At 46.2% G+C, this 19,525-nt stretch overlaps 1 long non-coding RNA gene across 3 annotated transcripts; it reads left to right on the top strand.

Moving 5' to 3' along the window:
• Positions 1-7,247: 7,247 nt before the first annotated feature.
• LOC123370812 lies at positions 7,248-12,297 on the top strand. Of its 3 annotated transcripts, none has more exons than XR_006579566.1 (4): positions 7,248-7,344; positions 8,399-9,365; positions 10,990-11,109; positions 11,971-12,297. It is a non-coding gene; the product is annotated as an uncharacterized LOC123370812 (long non-coding RNA). The 3 variants fall into 3 exon arrangements; XR_006579564.1 differs by lacking the exon at positions 7,248-7,344 and adding an exon at positions 7,476-7,537; XR_006579565.1 differs by lacking the exon at positions 7,248-7,344 and adding an exon at positions 7,476-7,537 and having other exon boundaries at positions 10,990-11,253.
• The last annotated feature ends 7,228 nt before the right edge of the window (positions 12,298-19,525 follow it).

Raw genomic sequence — 19,525 nt, 5'->3', positions numbered from 1 at the left:
AGATATACCAATCTCCTAGAACTGGAAGGGACCCTGAAAGGTCATTGAGTCCAGCCCCCTGCCTTCAATAGCAGGACCAAGTACTGATTTTTGCCCCAGATCCCTAAGTGGCCCCATCAAGGATTGAACTCACAACCCTGGGTTTAGCAGGCCAATGCTCAAACTACCGAGCTATCCCCCCTTTGATTCTGGTCATTCAGCTGCACTGTCTTGAGTCCCAGGACAGTCTGGTAGACTGTAACCACAGTGTCACCACACCCACGATCCACTCCAAAGGGGGATGGGGTGTGCATATACCACCACGAGGATCAAACAGAGATGCTGAGGTCCCTGACTGTGCCGCAGTTGGAACACATCCATGCTCGACACTCTCTGCAGTCCATACAGAATTACGTTCCATGCCCTCCCCAAATTCCCCACACACATTCCTCTCATGTTCCCAGCCCATCACAGTACTCCTTGCACTCCACCCCAGTGGCATGTTCCATAATGACAGATGGACTTACACACAGCTGTGAGAGCCTCATTTGAGAGAGTGCTCCTCAATTTCATGTCACTTGTAAGAAATGGAAATCTGTGTATTGCTGTTTAATAAAAATTACTTAGAAATACAGTGATTCTTTATTTGTATCTACACAGAGCGATTGCTGCAGAAATTCATTCACAGTGGCAATCGGCACATTTGCAGACTACAATTAATGCTCAGGCAGCAATCATTGCAAGGGTCATTCAAGGTGGCATGTAAACAATGCCTGCCTGAATGAATTACAGAAACACATTACTGGAGCTCATCAAAATGCTGCTTCAAAGCCTCCCTGATTCCACTAGTGCCCACTCCAGGGTGAGCCCACCCCCCCATGATGCACTCTGATCCATTCTCAGAACTCCTAGCTGCAGAAGGTGGCAATTTGCACAGTAGGATAGCTACCCACAGTGCACTGCTATCTCTGTCAATGCTAGAGCACCAACTGCGGATGTGCTTCGCTGACACAAGGAGCATTGTATGAACATGTACAAGCAATGTAATTACAGCAGTTTATGATAGTCGACGCAACTTAAGTGGACTTAATTCTGTAGTGTAGACATGGCCTACGTTTGCTGTCTTCCCTAGTCAGGAGGTCAGGCTAAAGACTAATTGTTGCTTGGGCCCACCCAAAGGTCTAGGGCTATAGACTGGCGATTGTAGCTAGGAGCTGCTAATTCCCCAGCTAACTGACTTTTGATCACTGTACCATAGTGAGACAGAGTTACCTCCCTCTGATTCTGATGGGGAGGGATGACCATCCACCCACGACAGCAGCACACCCAATATCTAGTCTTGCGCCCCAGCAGAATGGCTTTTCAGTCCAATTCCTCACCCATGTATGGGCTTAGCTCCACCTCATGTTTTCAATGTCCTTGCCATCTCCTTTCCACCAAGGCAGTGGGGCGGGAATGAAGCTTATGCCCCTCCTGTAGCAAGGACAGTGGGTAGGGAGACTGGGCTCCCATTTCACTGGGCTCCAGCCCAGGGCCCTATGAGAGCCAGTCAGAGTCTCGCACACTGAAATGCCCTTGACGTTATCCTCCCTTCCTACCAGAGTCACTTCCTACCATTCATCTCTCCAAGTCCAATATAAGCTTCTAAGCTTCCTATCCAGTTAGAACATGCTCTGTAGGTCTGGAAGGGTGGAGCTACCTGGGCCCAATATTGTCCTTTAATCTTCAGGCCCAAATGGTTTAATCTTCTCCCAAATGGTGCAGCAGTCCAGAGGCTGAAGACCAAAGTCAGGCTCACAGGTAGTGAGGGTTAGGAAAGCTGAGAAGGAAACCTTCACTTCTTTTTGCTTTATTTTCAGTAAAACATATGCGGCTGTTACATAAATGACTTGTCATTGGTGGGGGGGTTCAGCATCTGTGCAAACGGTTGAGCAAAGTCACTCCACAAGACCACTCTAGCTATTATTTGGCCACCACATCTTTCAATCTTTACAAACAGTAATGTGGCTATATTCAAAGGGAAGAGAGGCTAGAATTACTCAGAGTCAATTTCCTATACAGAGCCATTTGCCAACCTGCTGTAACATTGTTACAAAAGAAGGTCAAACAGATATAACCATTTCAGTTATGTGAGAAAGTGTGTATGTGTGTGTGTAGTTATGTTACACTCACACACAGAGAGCATAATGTTTTTATGGATATGAAATTGGTTTGGTCTAATTACATGTTATATTGGTGCTATTTTTGGTATATTGCTGCCTTAGTACTATGAGTCCATATATCCAGACCTTAGAGGGAGAGAGAAACATCTAAAAAAGACCTAAAATCTCTTTTCCATTCATTATGTTGTAATTTTAAGGTCTTATCTCAGAACATTCCAGATCTAGAAGCAATTGTTGTGTAATCCCATCGGAAAGATGGGAATATCCTCATTCCAGTGGTATAAGTCTTTCATTTCTATCCTTTATGGGTCTTGAGAGATTGGACCCTAAACCTGTCACTTGTCCAGGGTTTAATGTCTATCCTGGACCTTAGACCCACCTAATCTGGGGAGAATTTCCATACCGGGGGAAAAAAAATACTTTTTTGCTTTATTTTAAAGAAAATGACTCTTGGATTGTTACTGTGAAATATCATTAAAATGGCAACTCTGAGTGTTACAAGACCCCCATTTACTAATTAGAGAGAGTGCACAGTGATAGGAATTGCTAAAAACTACATTATGTTGCTGATCTAACAAGGAGGAAGTAAATTTAGAGAATTTTCTCATTGCTATGTTGGCTCTGCGAGGCTAAGAGCAGTAACAAGGAATGCAAACATTTTTGTCACAGAACTAAACAGACATGATGAAATACACATCAGGAGCAGGTCTGGTGAGCAAGGTGTCACTTTTCAGAGTGGAACTGTGCTTTAAGTAGATACAGTAATAAAGTGAAGGGAAAATAAAGTTCAGAATCTAAATTGAGCACTTGAACTGTATAAACACAGAGGTACTGGACACTAGCCATATCATGCAATAACAATGAGCTACAGCTCTATCTTTCTATTTTGAGAACAGGGAGCATTTATGAAAAAAATCTATTTGTACCATGGCTGACACTGAAAGGATAAATAGGTGAGATAGGAATTGAAAGGGAAGTGGAGGACAGAAGAAGAACATGAGTCCTAATGCCTATCAAGATAACAAATCACTCGATCCTACAGCCAGATGCAAATATTGCTTAAGCCAGAAAAGGTGCCTTTACCTATTATTGTCATTATAACCATAGAGCTTCCCATCACATTTATTTCCCAGATGAAAAATGCAACAGATTCACAGCAAGAGCAGACAAGCTCCCATTGAGAAGAGGATTTGACTGCTAGAGTATGAGACAGGTGTCAGGCAAGACCATTTCATGGGGACAGGAGCTGACCAGTTATTTGTACAATTTGGAATAGCGAAGAATTAATGCAGAGTAGTAGAAAACAGAATAGAGGGACGTATTTACTTCTGTCATTTTACCTTTGGGGAACGATTTAGGTCAACAATTCATGGGCCTTCATTAAGGCTTTTATCTCAGCTATTCCCCAGAATAGTGATGTCCTGTCTCAGAATAGGATACCTTCACTTGCTAGTTAAAAGTCTGTTAGCATTTCCATTATAAGTGTATATTGCCAGGGCTTACCTTAAAGTTAATAGTGTAACTCATCATTTTAAGAGTTTATCAATGCATTGTTCTAGGAGTTGATGAAGGAATACTGAACCTTTCACCTGTAGGCCACTGACTCAAATCCAGACCAGTAGCACAAATGCTGATTAGTAACAACTAGCAGAAAGTCATTGCCTTCTGATGGCTGTTCATCAGCCCACCTATGTGAGATGAGTTTGCTATCAATGACGTTCCTAATGAACAAGTATCCACATCACAAAAACTGCCATCACAGTTGGCCCTAATTAGCATCCTATTTATAAAGAAGCTAAGGACTTAAATGGACATAGAAAGTAAGCTATGCATTCTCATTCCTTGAGAGGTGGTCCCTCCAGGATGAACTTGCAGAACATTGGCAATGCAGTGCAGGGAAACCTGAGCTACTGCTGTCTTTGTTGTACTTACCTTTGTGGATCAACAGGAGACCTCTTTCTCTCTAGGACAGTCAGTCCAAAAGGAAACATGTTCCAAACCTTAAAACAAGAATAAAAAAAATAAAGACATTAACAATTATTTTAACTATAATAGTGTATGGATCTATTGAAATACTATTAATACTGTTATGGCACCATTGATGTACATGACTAACAGGGTCATTGATGTCATTAGGGTCATTAACACCATTGATGTACATGACTAACAGCCCCTGTGGTGCCTCCTACTGGTTGCTCTGGGGAATTAGCTTTTTCCAGCCCAGGAGCGCCCTCTGCAGGCCGGTGATCCACCTGTTTTCTATTGGCCCCATGTCCCTCCCAGGACCTCAGTGCCCCTTTAACTCTTTACTGGGTTTCCCCATCCCAGGGGAACCCCCACCCTACTATCCCCACTTTGCCTCAGTAGTGGCTACTGCCAGTCATTATCTAGCCCACACTCCAGGGCAGACTGTAGTATCAGCCTACTCATCACAGGCAAAGGGGTTTGGACCTGCTGCCTTGGCCTACCCCTGGGTTGCCCCCTGCAATCCCCAATACCTCTTAGCCCTCCGCTAGGCCGCAGCCTGGGGCTTTCCAGGCCAGAGCTCCCCAGCTCCTTAGCCTGTCCCCAGCCCTGCTTCACCCTAGGTACCTTGTCTCTTTTCCTAAGCAGCCAGGCCCATCTCTCTATAGGCAGAGAGAGACTATCTGTGCTTCTGGCTTCCCTGGCCTTTTATAAGGCCCTGGGCTCAGTTTGGGGCGTGGCCCCCAGCTGCAGCCACTTCCCCAATCAGCCCAGCCAAAAGCCCCTTCCCAGGGCTGTTTTAAAGCCCCAAAGGGCAGGAGCGGGTGGCCACCCCGCTACAATGACACTTTACAAACTGAAAAAAATGGATCCGCAGTCAAAAAGAGATTCAATTTTCCTGAATAATGATGTAAAGGACATTTGGGGGATTTTTTAGCCCTCCCCTCAAGGTGTTCTGATACATAGTTTATTCAGGAATGTCACAAGATTAAAATCTAATAAGTGCTATCAATATAGAGACTTTCTTGTCAGTAACAATGTTTAGAAGTCATTCTAGTCCAGTCTGCTAATTTATGTGAAATTATATCCAGCTCATCTTTTTGTATGGTGGTTATTGAGAGTCAAATTGAAATATTCAACACACCCCTGGTAGTTCTTTGAACAGGTTAACAACAACAACTGTAGAGCTTGAACAGTCACAGTCCAATTACTAAATGCTGCTGTTGAACAGTCATCCACTAACTGCATTTGTTTACTGGAGATATCTATCCACCCCCACAGTCCTTAGCGCAGTTTATATAACACAAATACATATTTTGTCATCGTTTGAATAGCACTGCAATCTATTAAATAGTTTTATTAATCTAATTATTTAAGAAAAGCATTCATTATCATTATAGTCACTCCTTTGTATTCAAAAGAAAAGCTGAAATTGGTAGAATGATATTTTAGTGACTAGAGGAGCAATAGGCTACTATGTCACAAAGTCTGGAAACTGCTTTGCTTTCTTTTGAGTATGCATTCTTCTTTTGTGTGGAAACAACAAAATTTATAAATTAACAGAAAGATCTGGGATCCATTCAAGGACTTCACAAGAGGCAGAGGACACCTTTGCTATACCTCCTGGAAATGATAGATGGGGCATTTGTTCAACATGAGTTCAACTGTTTGGAGGTCTCCACATTTACACTCAAGCAAATCTTTGATTCTCCATTTGTACATCAGGTGCACTCATTTGCCAGATAGCATCCTAATATAGTTGATGGTCATCCATTGTCTTTGGTGGAGCAAGAAACCATGTAGCATGAGACAGAATAAGAACTTCCTCTTCTTTATAATTTAAGGACAAAAGAGGCAGATGCCCAATCCAGCTCCTGGTGAAGTCAAGGGCTATACTTCCATCAGATTCCATAGCGCCACAGGGATCCTACAGATAAATTTACTTCAGGTGGCTCTACCATATATAGGTCCAATTATACCCCCATGGTCTGCACACAGAAGAATTTGTCCACATGGAGATCACACTTTCTTCAAAAGAAAGAAGGAACAGCTGACTTTGTGGTAGCATCCCCACCTTTGACCAGCATCCATGCAGGGAACTTCACAGGTCAGTTCCAGCCCCCACCCTACCTCCTGCATGATTGCTTAGAAAGGTTAAAATAGTTCCCTTCTTCACTCCCATCAAATGCTTATGTTGGAGGATGCTGAGCTCCACCCTTCCACAAAATTTACACTTGCATAAATGAAAGGCAAGTCAGAGTATTTCACCTCCAGTTACTGAATTGCTGCTCCCCACAGATAGTAAGAGATTCAAATATCCTAATATATCCCCCCAGTTGAGTAGTAGGCACTTACTTGGCAGATACAAAAGGGAAGCTGTCCATTTGAAAATATAGATAAATGTAGATAAAGCTACACTTGCATTTTTTCAGTGTTTCACCTGTACCTATTGGGTTTCCGGGAAGTGGGCGGGTGGAAGCCTAAGGGGAGGATCCACAGGACCTCAAAAACCCAACTGATTTCAGGGGACAACTAATAAAAGAACAGGGACAGGAGTGTGGTCAAAGGGTCAAAAGGAGGGAGCCTGACGGAGACACCGAGCAGAGAACCCCGGACAGTGCCCACTGGTGTTTCACCTGTACCTATTGGGTTTCTGGGAACTGGGTGGGTGGAAGCCCGCCCACTGCTAAAGGATCCCCCCCCAGCCTAAGGGGAGGATCTACTGGACCTCAAAAACCCAACTGATTCCAGGGGACAACTAATAAAAGAACAGGGACAGGAGTGCGGTCAAAGGGTCATAAGAAGGGAGCCTGACAGGGACACCGAGCAGAGAACCCCAGACAGCACCCACTGGTGTTTCACCTGTATCTATTGGGTTTACGGGAAATGGGGCGGGCGAAGCCTGCCCCATGCTAACAGAACACCCCCCCCAGCCTAAGGGGAGGTACCACAGGGCCTCAGAAACCCACTAATTGCGGGGGACAACTAATAAAAGAACAGGGACAGGAGTGAGGTCAAAGGGTCATAAGGAGGGAGCCTGATGGGGACACCGAGCAGAGAACCCCAGACAGCGCCCACTGGTGTTTCACCTGTAGCAGGGCAGTTACCCCACTCCTAGGGAAAAAGGTAGGCTGATTGGAAGAGACAGCCACAGCTGTGGCCACACCCAATCAGGTCATAAATGGCCCTGACAGAAGGGCTAAAGGAGGAACTGGATCAGTCTCAGTCTAGCCTTAGGGTAGGTCTATACTTACCTGCCGGGTGGACGTGTAGCGTTCGACTTCTCGGAGTTCAAACTATCGCGTCTAATCTAGACGCGATAGTTCGAACTCCGAACACGCTCCCGTCGACTCCGGAACTCCACCACCGCGAACGGCGGTGGCGGAGTCGACGGGGGAGCCGTGGACTTCGATCCCGCGGCGTCTGGACAGGTAAGAAGTTCGAACTAAGGTAGTTCGACTTCAGCTACACTATTCGCGTAGCTGAAGTTGCGTACCTTAGTTCGACCCCCCCCACCCTTGTGTAGACCAGGCCTTAGAGTGGGAGGGACCTAGCTGTCTATAGGAGCACAGGTTACCTGAAGCAAAGCAGTGCTGGGGAAGGACAGGCAGAGCCGGGGAGCTCTGGCCTGGCAAGTCCCCAGGCTGAGGCCTTGCTGAAGGGGCTGCAGGGAGACAGTAGGGCCTAGAAAGGCAGCAGGTCCAACCCCCTTGCCAATGATGAGTGGCCATCACAGACTGCAGTTTGCCCCAGAGAAAGGGGGCTATATGACAACTGAAAGTAGCCACAGAGGCAAGGTGGGAATAGGGGGAGGGGGTTCCCTGGGAAAGGAACCCCCAGAGTGGGGGGGCACTGCTGTGGGCAGCACCCCAAGGGAAAGGGGCACCAGGGTCCAGGAGGGACATGAGGTCTGAGGCAGGAGAAACACCGGCCATCAGAGAGTGCTCTGAGGCTGGAAGGAGCTAATTCCCAGAGGCCCAGCAGGAGATGTTGTGCCGGTGAGTCAGTGCTCTGCTACACACCTCCAAAAACCTGTGAACTGTGTCCTATATGGCAAATAACATGAGAATGGATTGGTTTGAACTTCCAAAGTAAGAGCCAGCAATTTTGAAGCTCACCAGGAGATAGAGTAAATTCCCATTTACTAACCCTAATGATCCAATCTAGTGTCTGATATACCACTACCTTGCACCTTGTATAGTCATTTACGTCTGTGCAATGTGGGTATAAGACACAACTGGCAGTGTAAACGAGTGGAGAATTCTACATTGTTAGTGATTTACTTTGCACAGGTGTGAAGAACTACACAAGGTGTGAAGCTGTGGAGAATCAGACCCCTAGCATCCAATTAGCAAGATCAACATTCATTTCTTCTCTACCACCATCTGGTGTCTGCTGGGAGAACAACATGGAAACACGCAGAAGTTAGCCAACTGCTCTAAAATTTACATCAAGGAAATTTGTGAGATTCTGGTGTTTTAACATCTTTGCATAAACAAAATAATCTTTGACTCAAAGGACTGTACAAAGTCTCAAGACAACCATCTTGTGACACAAAGCATTGATATAACATAAAAAAATTTTTAGCCACGGTCAGTTGGTTATTTTAGCATTTTGTACTTTAATTTGAATATTTCACAGTTCAGCAGGGTCACATCATACAACCTACATACAACGTGAGGTCTCAATTACTCTGTCAGATAATGGAATGGAAATTATATGATAAGGAGGGAGAATTTATAGCAAGAATACAATACAGAACAAAGCTTTCTCTAACTTCTATAATAAAGCTTCTCTAAAAAGCTTTAGAACGTAGCTTCAATTTTCACAATGGAATAATCCAGTGTATTAAACTGCCAATTGCCTCTGACTGCAAGAGAGAAAAAAAATATTTATAGCTCATCATAATATCCCCCTAGAGCAGCCTTTCTTTAATCAACTGATTCTGCACTTTTTCCCCCACAAAGAAAACCAAGTCCTCCTAGGCTAAGCCTAAATGGCTACCTGATTGCACAATCCCCTAGGTATTGTTACTCTGATTGGATACTAATGATCCAACTGAGGTTTCCATGACAACTTTCTTTGCTCAGGATAGACCCCAAGTAGAGCAGGCCATTTAAAGTGATAGGATACATTACAGTCCAACTTCAAAACTAGGTTTGTGTATCTTTCAGTACACTTTCTACATTCTCTAATTACTCTGACTGTTGATTCCACTGAAGAGGGACCCAAACTTCTTTGCCACATGTTATAGCCCTGGTGAGTTAAGATGTTAACAAACTCTAATTTTCCTTTCACATGTAGGGCAACAAAGTGAAAGGCAATTCTATGTTCAAAAAGCTATGGATTGATAAATGGAAGCAGAGAATAAATTTTATATGCAGAAATAAAATTGCATGAATTGACTATCTCTATAACAAGTGCCAGATACCAATGTCACACACCACTTATTTATCCAAATAGCACACATCCTCATCAATCAGCTCCACTACATCCCATTGGAAACCCATTATTGTTATAGTATTGCCATTGTGCCCAGGAGCCCTAGTCATGGACCAGGACCCCTTTATGCTAGGCACTGTACAGAGAACAGAAAGATGATCTCTGCCCCCAAACAATCTATTCTAAGGCAAGAAACAACAGATGGACAGAGACAGACAGATGGGGGCTACAAGGAAACAATATTGATCAGCGTGCTAGGCTCTGTTATTGATCCATATGGCATCAAAAGCCATTTCAGAAAATAATTTCTGAGATACATGGCGTTAACAATAAGCTAAAAACTGCAAATATTATTACCAAAGAATAAAGTGCTTCTATGGAGGAAATCAATTAATCCCAGGGTAATTGACTGATGGAGGCATCACTGTTAGGTATTCATTTACCAAACTTTTCTAGACCAGTTTATTTAATCCAAAACATTGCCAGATAGTGCACTAACAGCCTTGACTGTTCTGCTCCCCCAGAAAACAAGATTAGAATATAAGGGGTTAATACTCAGTGTGTTCCACAGAGACTTAGCTGCTTAGCTCCTATTAACATTAATAGGAGTCATATGGTTAGATCCCTGTGTTCCACGCTGAAAAAAAAAATCCACTCTTTAACCACTTCACCTCTGAGTTATTTGATCTCACATGCAAAACTCTCCATTTCATGTGACTTATACACTCATAGAAAGACAAGGTGGATGAGGTAAAAGACAGTTACCTTTTTCCATAACTGGTGTTCTTTGACATGTGTTGCTCATGTCCATTCAACTTAGGTGTGTGTGTGCTCACCACATGCACCGGCGCCAGAAGTTTTTTCCCTCAGCAGTATCCATAGGGGACCGGCTCTGGCACCCCCTGGAGTGGTGTAACACATGCCATAGTATGTAGGGTGCTGCTAGCTCCCCCCACCCTCAGTTTCTTCTTGCCAGAAACATGTCTGGAGCTTGCCAAGGTGGGCCCCCCCAGCCGGGGTCTGAGGTGTCCGAAAACAACTCGACTGAGTGAGGAGTGCTGTCGCAGGGGACTCCTTCCAGGACTGTCCTGGCGTCAGTCCACCATCGCAGTGAGGTAAATATCATCATGGGGATGGTAATGACCTTTTCCAGGTGGTCCCTGGACTGGGAGTAGACCATTGCCACCCATTGCTACAGGGATCACATCTGGAGCCTGGCATGGTGCACCACATATGTGCACGCTGCCATGTGACCTAGTAGGCACAGGCAAACTCTGGCCGTGGTCAGGGGAAATGTGGAGACTTCTGCAATGAGGTCCACCAATGCCCTGAATCTCTTCAGCAGTAGGAACGCCCTGGCACAAGTTGAGTCAAGCACCACTCCGATGAGCTCTATCCTACATACCAAAATTAACATGGATTTTTTGTCATTTACCAACAGGCCAAGGTGACAGCATGTGGCTATCAGCACCACAACATCCTTTTGCACCTGAGTCCTAGAGCTGCCTTTGGCTAGCCAGTCATTGAGGTAGGGATAGATCTGGACACCCCGATGTTTGAGGTAAGCAGCCACCACCAACATGTACTTGATAAATACCTGCGGTGATGTTGCTACGCCAAATGGGAGGACTGCAAACTGATAGTGGTTGGGACCTACCGTAAACTGGAGGAAGCGTCTGTGTTCCTCAAAGATGGCAATGTGAAGGTACGCATCTTTCAGATCGAGGGTGGCGTACCAGTCTCCCAGATCCAGGGAAGGGATGATGGAGGCCAGGGAGACCATACGGAACATCAGCTTTTCTAGGAAGCAGTTCAAGTCTTGCAGGTCCAGGATAGGTCGCAGACTACCCTTGACCTTAGGTATTAAAAAGTAATGGGAATAGACCCCTTGTTCCTGTACTCTAAAGGAATGACCTCCACTATACCTAGCTGCAGTAACCCCTCTACCTCCTGCGCGAGGAGACTCTCGTAAGAAGGGTTTCTGAAGAGGGACGGGGGGAGAGTAAGAAAGAGTGGTAATAAGTAACTCAAGGGTGTATCCCTGCGCCACCGTACTGAGGACCCATCGGCCCGATGTTATATATCCCCATGCAGGGAGGAAGGCAGAAAGGCGGTTGGCAAAAATAGGGGAGGAAGCATCTTGGGAACAGTCTGGTAGCTTGCCCTTGGGTGTACCCTCAAAATGAATGCTTGCCCACCTGCTTATTAGAGGTCGAACTTGACTGAGGAGCCTGAGGAGGCTGGTGGTTAGGACGCTGCTTGTAGCCTCTGGATTTCTTATGGGGAGGCTCCCCTGGCCCTGAGGCTGCTATGGTTTGAACCGCTTGTGGGCAGGGTCAGGAACGTACAGGCCCAATGTTTTCAGGGTCATGCAGGTGTCTTTGAGGCCATGAAGCTTATTGTCTGTCTGTTCCGTGAACAGGGCTTGCCCGTCGAAGGGGAGGTCTTGCATCGACTGCTGAGCCTCTGTGAACAAACCGGAGAGGAGCAGCCAGGATGCCCAGCGCATAGCGATGTCCGAGGCCATGGTTTGGGCAGCAGTGTCTGCTGCATCCAACACTGCCTGGAGGGTCGCCCTGCCCGCAGTCGTGCCCTCCTCTATGATAGCCTGTAACTCGTTCCTAGAAACCTCAGGAAAGGAGACCTCAAACTTGGCCATGGCTTTTCACGTGTTAAAGTCATAGCGTCCCAGGAGCACCTGATGGTTGGCCACCCTCAACTGGAGACTAGAGGACGAATAAACTTTATGCCCAAACAAGTCTAGTCTCTTGGAATCTATATTCTTAGGGGTAACTCCAATTTGACCCTGTTGTTCCCTGTGGTTAACCACCTCTACTAACAGGGAATTGAGGGCAGGGTGGATGTACTTGGATGGCACAAAGTACTTGTGCTCAGCCCTCTTGGAGATGGTGGGCAAGGAGGAAGGAGTTTGCCACAGGGCACTGGTGATGTGGAGCAGGACCAGGAATTGGAGCGGGCCCAGTGCCGGGAAGGGGCATCCACACGAGGTGATGCCCTTCTAGGGGATTGGTGATGGTCTGAGGAATTGTAGCATCAATCCCTCAACTGGTCTCTGGAGTGGTACCGGGGTCTTGGAGATACCGGGTGCTGAGACCGGTACTCCTGCCAGGAGACGCGTGCTTCCAGAGGTCTGTACCCGGTCACTGGCAAGCTGCATCTCGAGCCTCTCTGCCTGTGCCCAAGGTCAGGGACCGAATGGGGCTGCGCTGAATCTGCTTTTCACGGTCAGAGGCATGGCGGCTACAGGAGGGCAAGTGCTTGTGGGACGTCCCCTGTGACGGGGAACAGTGCCACTGAGGCACAGACCATGACGGTCCAAATGTGGGTTTACCCTGTGCCGGCTGCAGGGCCTCCAGCATGGATGATACCCAGAGCTGATGGAGTCCTCTGCTATTATCCGGGGTGGCCAGCAGGGAGCGGGCTGGGCTACATCACTCAACTGGAGCTGGGGCCTGAGTTCCAGATGGGGGTGAAGAGCTGCCCAGCATGGGACCTTGCTTGCCCCCAGTCTTATCCTTTCCCTTGCAGGAGGTTGGAGACTGACCTCACACCGTCTTTTTGGGCTTCTTGGAAAAGAGGCATGGAAGGGGACCAGTGCTGGCCCATGGATGGTCCTGGTGGGGCACTGCATACCAAGATCACGGTGCTTGGCACCGAGTCAGAGCATTGCTCCAATGCCAGGATGAGGTCAGACTCCATAAGGAGTGCCCTTAAGCAAAAGTTGTGCGCTGCCTTAGTCCTCGGCTTGAAGGACTTGCAAATTTTGCACTTATAATTAATGTGCCCTTTGCCCAAGCAACGTAGACAGCTGCTGTGTGGATCGCTGTGTGCATTGGCCTCTTGCAGCAATCATAGGGCTTAAAGCCTGGGGACTGGGGCATGCCCTGTCCTGAGACAAAGTCCCGTTCGGGACCTCCAAAGTCTCTAACTATTAGCTAAGGGATACTAACACTAACAAGAAAACTATATACACTATAATACAAAGAATCAGTGAGTTCGTACAAATGAGAAAGCAACAGCGCTAGCTGAAGCAACAACAGTTCCAGCACCTTCACTGGTGGCAAGAAGGAACTGAGGGTGGGGGTGAGCCGGTGGCACCTTATATACTGTAGCATGTATGCACCAGTCCAGGGGGTGACAGAGCCAGTCCCCTATGGATACTGCTGAGGGAAAAAACTTCCGGCACCGGTGCATGTGGCGAGCACACGCACCTAAGTTGAATGGACATGAACAAGCACTTGAAGAAGAATATCTTTTATTGGACCAACTTCTGTTGGAGAGACTAGCTTTGAAGCTTACACACAACTCTTCTTCAGGTCTGGAAAACTTATTCAGCATGTTTATCTAAATACAAGGTGGAACAGATTGTTTAGCATAAGAAGTTAACATATATTTCAAAGGACCAGTCATGGTGAAGTGGCCCGTTAACAGCCCTCCAGAACATAGCCCTTGTCTGTACTACAAACTTATATCAGTTTGTAGTGTAGACAAGGGCTGTGAGTGGCGCAGTTATACTTACCTACTCCCAGTGTAGACAGTTATGTCAACAGGAGGGATTCTCCTGTCAACATAGCTACTGCCTGTTGGGGAGGTGGAGTACCTACACCGATGGGAGAAGCTCTCCCATCAGCATAGGTGGTGTCTTCAGTAAGCACTACAGTGGCCCAGTTGCACCAGGGCGGCTATGCCACTACTGCGCTGTAAGTGTAGACAATCCCATAGACTCATAGTCTATAAGGCCATAAGGACCATCCTGATACTTAGGGGTTATGTCTCTGCACTAAAAGAAACCCTGCAATCTTACAATGTCCTTGATTTTAGCACACAATCCCTTAAGATGAATGTGAGTTCTGTCACTGATTGAGGGCAACACGTGCCCCTACTATGAACTATACTGACTATTGCTTTTAATATGCATCTACAAGTCTTGATATTAGAGGGTATAATGTCTTGGCCATTTAAAAATGCATAATGTTGAAATGTGGCCCAGTCAGTCAGCTCACATCATGCACATTTTTAGAAAAATTATGCCACCCAGGACAGCTATTTTATATAGATTAAATATTTACTGAGGCACTGTAAAGTAATGCAATAAAAAGGGAAAGAAAGGAGCAATGGTCAGGCAACAAGGGAAAAACAAGTTAATGGTCAATCCCAGACAGGGAATTTATTATTTAATCAATGGCATAACACAAAAACTAATAGTCTTGTGTACATGCCTCTTATTTCCACAAAGTAAACACCATACTGACCTGCTTGAGTGAGGGATGTGGGGAGTCTGGCACAACGTGTCACACAAGGGACTCCCCACTTGCTCTGTGGTCTTACAATCAGAGAGTTTAAGGCCAGAAGGGACCACCAGATCATCTAGTCTGACCTCCTGTCTATCACAGGCCACCAACGCCACCCAGCACCCCCATGCTAAACCCAACAACCAAAACTGGAGTAAAGTATTGCAGCTCACAGGAGACTAAACTATTATATGCAACAGGGAGAGTATTGATTATCCTAGCACGTGACCCATACCCCATGCTACAGAGGAAGGCAAAAAACTCCCAAGGTCACTGCCAATCTGACCTGGAGTAAATTCTTTCCCCACGTGTGGCAATCAGACATTGAGCATGTGAACAAGAACCAGCCAGCTAAGCACCTGAGAGAGTGAAAGCTGAGTGCCACCACAGTGCACTGGCCTCCCCCATCCAAGGTCCCGGCTACAGAACTGGTCATCATTGATGCCTTTAGAGAAAGGAGACCAAAAAAAATTTGGGGAAGGAGAAGCCCTGAAGCATGAGATTTTAGGAACATAAGACATAAACTGCAAGGGCCTCCCAGGGCTGCTGAGCCCTGCCCTCTACAATCACTAGAAACCCTGTTATATAGTCGCACTCATAAATTTGTCCAGCTCTCTCCTAAAATAAATTGTCTGCTCTCACAGCCCATTGGGAGGCTGTTCTAGCACCTTCTTCTAATTTCCGGCCTGAATTTGTTCACAGCCAGTTTATCCCCATTTGTTCTTGTGCCAATGTTGTCTCTTAGCTTAAATAACTCTTCCCCCTCCCCGGACTGTTTGGCTCTGTGCCCACTTGGTGTTTGTGTCAAAATTTGGGCCCCTATGAAAAGTAAGTATGAGTCAAATACACCATTGTCAAAAGTCCTTATAAGATTAGAACAGGAGTGGGCAAACTACGGCCTGTGGGCCACATCTGGCCCACCAGCCAATTTACTCCAGCTCTTGAGCTCCCGCTGGGGAGTGGGGTCTGGGGCTTGCCCCGCTCCCACACTCCAGCCAGGACACGGGATCAGAGGATGCTCCATGTGCACATGCCGTGGCTCTAAGCGGCTCCCGCAAGCAGCGGCATGTCCCCCCTCTGGCTCCTACGCAGATGGGCAGCCAGGGGGCTCTGCACGTCGCCCCGCCCCAAGCACCATCCCTGCAGCTCTTATTGACCGGGAACTGCAGCCAATGAGAGCTGCAGGATGGCGCCTGCGGACGGGGCAGCGCATAGAGCCGCCTGGCCACACCTCCGGGTAGGAGCCAGAGAGGGGACATGCCACTGCTTCCTGGAGCTGCTTGAGGTAAGCGCCGCCCAGAGCCTGCACCCCTTCCTGGACCCCAAACGCCTGCTCCAGCTCTGATCCCCCTCCCAAACTCTGAACCCCTCAGTCCCAGACTGCAGCACCCTCCTACATCCCAAACCCCTCATCCCCAGCCCTTACCCCCGCCCCGCACTCCAACCGCATGCCCCAGCCCCCTCCTGTACCCTGAACTCCTCATTTCTGGCCCCACCCCAGAGCCTGCACCCCCAGCCAGAGCCCTCCCCCCTCCTGCATTCCAACCCCAATTTCATGGGCATTCATGGCCCACTATACAATTTTCATATCTAGATGTGGCTCTTGGGCAAAAAAGTTTGCCCACCCCTGCATTAGAAGGACTAATCTGTGAGATCTACTAGAAGCAATTCTTTCTGAGGCAGCCAGTACAGTCACCCCAACGGCTTATGATTCCATTCGAGGGAATAGGATAGACTTCCAAATGTGCAGGGTGGTTTTTTCTGCATCAAGAACTATACAAATGAGCCATTGCCATTTATTGGTGCCTTTCACTATGTGTTACTCCCATAGAAACACATCATGTAAGAACTGACCCCAACCCAGAAGAGATGACAGTTAAGACTGTTGTAGGCACTCCTACAATAGCCATACAGCTTTGTGCGGTATTTGTCAGCCCTCACAGCATAAGTAGGGTCAGGCCAGGGCAACATTTGTATGGAAGACCTTTAGAAAGACCTGTTATACATCCTGCAGGAAGTGGCGAGTCAGTAGGAGGCACTTTTCTCTTTACTTTAGTATGGAACCAATGCCTAGAATGGTGCTAGGGAGCACTATGCTGCTGGATGGGCTATTTTGGGGACAAATCATAAAACTAAGGGTCTGTCCACACTGCACACCGGGGTCTGACTCAGGTTGAGGCCCAACCACCCTTTCATCCACACGAAAGTCAGCCTGACTCAGGTCAGCAAGCACTCAGGTCCTAGGACCCACCAGGGGGGTGGGTCCGAGCCTGAGTCCCACAGTGACGTGGGGACAAGCCATGTTATTTTATAGTGTGAATGCACATCAAGCTGCAGATCCTAGTCAGAAAGTCTGTGTAGTGCAGTATGGACATGTTAGCACATTTGTAAGTCCCAGGTCTGTTAGGAATTATCCGCCATTTTTGTTCTGTTGTTTGCCATCCTCCATATTGTCTCAACTTCTTGTTGCTTGGTTTGGCACTCTTTCTTCATTCCTTATTTTTGATTGAGCTTTCTTAAAAGAGTTCTGACTAGTAACAGAGACAGAGGCTGGAAAACTTGGGAAAGGCAGGAAAGGTCATCTGACCATGGGGGAAAATCTGCCTGGCAACAAATAAAATGTTTTTAAAAAAAACAAAACAGTACGTTATATATGGATTCAGCACAATATACTGGATGCTGTCTGTCCTAGAGGCAGCCAGTGCTCATTTGCAGTAACATCAAAAGAAGACACCTACTTGTTCCTGTCATCGAGAGGTTCCAGAACAATCCCACAGTCACCTGATCCAGTGGTGGCGTGTTCTCCTGAGGCTCCTGATTCCTGAAAGGTTCCTGGGTTCACTGATCTTGTCTGGGTAGGGTAGGAATAAATGGTAAATTCTCAGAATGGAGAGGGGTAACTAGTGGTGTTCCCCAAGGATCAGTCCTAGGACCAATCCTATTCAATTTATTCATAAATGATCTGGAGAAAGGGGTAAAAAGTGAGGTGGCAAAGTTTGCAGATGATACTAAACTGTTCAGGATAGTTAAGACCAAAGCAGACTGTGAAGAACTTAAAAAAGATCTCACAAAACTAAGTGATTGGGCAACAAAATGGCAAATGAAATTTAAGGTGGATAAATGTAAAGTAATGCACATAGGAAAAAATAACCCCAACTATACATACAATATGATGGGGGCTAATTTAGCTATAACGAATCAGGAAAAAGATCTTGGAGTCATCGTGGATAGTTCTCTGAAGATGTCCACGCAGTGTGCAGAGGCGGTCAAAAAAGCAAACAGGATGTTAGGAATCATTAAAAAGGGGATAGAGAATAAGACGGAGAATATATTATTGCCCTTATATAAATCGATGGTATTCCCACATCTTGAATACTGCATACAGATGTGGTCTCCTCATCTCAAAAAAGATATACTGGCACTAGAAAAGGTTCAGAGAAGGGCAACTAAAATGATTAACTTCCTTTTATTTGTTTTAAACCTGCTGCCTATTAATTTAATTAGGAGTTTGGAACGGGTCCCATATGAGGAGAGATTAAAGAGGCTAGGACTTTTCAGTTGGAAAAGAGGAGACTAAGGGGGGGATATGATAGAGGTATATAAAATCATGAGTGATGTGGAGAAAGTAGATAAGGAAAAGTTATTTACTTATTCCCATAATACAAGAACTAGGGGCCACCAAATGAAAGGTTTAAAACAAATAAAAGGAAGTTCTTCTTCACACAGCACACAGTCAACTTGTGGAAATCCTTGCCTGAGGATGTTGTGAAGGCTAGGACTATTACAGTGTTTAAAAGAGAACTGGATAAATTCATGGTGGTTAAGTCCACTAATGGCTATTAGCCAGGATGGGTAAGGAATGGTGTCCCTAGCCTCTGTTTGTCAGAAAGTGGAAATGGATGGCAGGAGAGAGATCACTCGATCATTACCTGTTAGGTTCACTCCCTCTGGGGCACCTGGCATTGGCCACTGTTGGTAGACAGGATACTGGGCTAGATGAACCTTTGGTCTGACCCAGTATGGCCGTTCTTGTGTTCTTGTCTTTGTTTGTCTCCTGCAACAGATTGAGTAACGTAGAAAATTTTATGATATCTGAACCCACTTATCTTTGGTTGGGATCTGGGCTTAATGCCTATTTGTATGTACCAAACCACTGAGCTATTTTGTTAATAAACCTCAGTTGTTTTATTCCTTAAAATGACTAGTGTAATTCTTAGAATGACCATAGGTGACGGATACTAATTCAGGATAAATGGGCCTGTCTGGGAGGAGGTCCTTTATAAAGATATCTCCCATCCTAAGTTTTCTGGTAACAGGTCCAGTAATTGTAAGGTTTACAGTGTGGATGCTCAGGCACAGGCTTGGAAACACCAGGTCCACAAGTCCGGGTCCCAGAGACCCAGGTTTAGTGTGCAGAACAGACAGACTATAATGTGCTCAGTCCTGATCTCACTGAAGGAAATTAGAACTTCCACTGAAGATAGTAAGAGGAGAACCAAGCCTAAGTTTCAGACTATTTGTGGTCCATAGCATTTTTGGCAAGAGGAAGAGTGTTCTGGCCAAATTTAACTTCTGTGAGTGTTATATTTGATCACATAGTAAAAAAATATGAGCATGGGTGAGTATTATACTTTCCAAGTACACACAGTATTTTTGTGTGTATTT

This window comes from Mauremys mutica, chromosome 5 (assembly GCF_020497125.1).
Source record: "Mauremys mutica isolate MM-2020 ecotype Southern chromosome 5, ASM2049712v1, whole genome shotgun sequence".
Taxonomy (NCBI): Eukaryota; Metazoa; Chordata; order Testudines; family Geoemydidae; genus Mauremys; species Mauremys mutica.
This window is presented reverse-complemented; position numbering and strand designations above follow the sequence as displayed.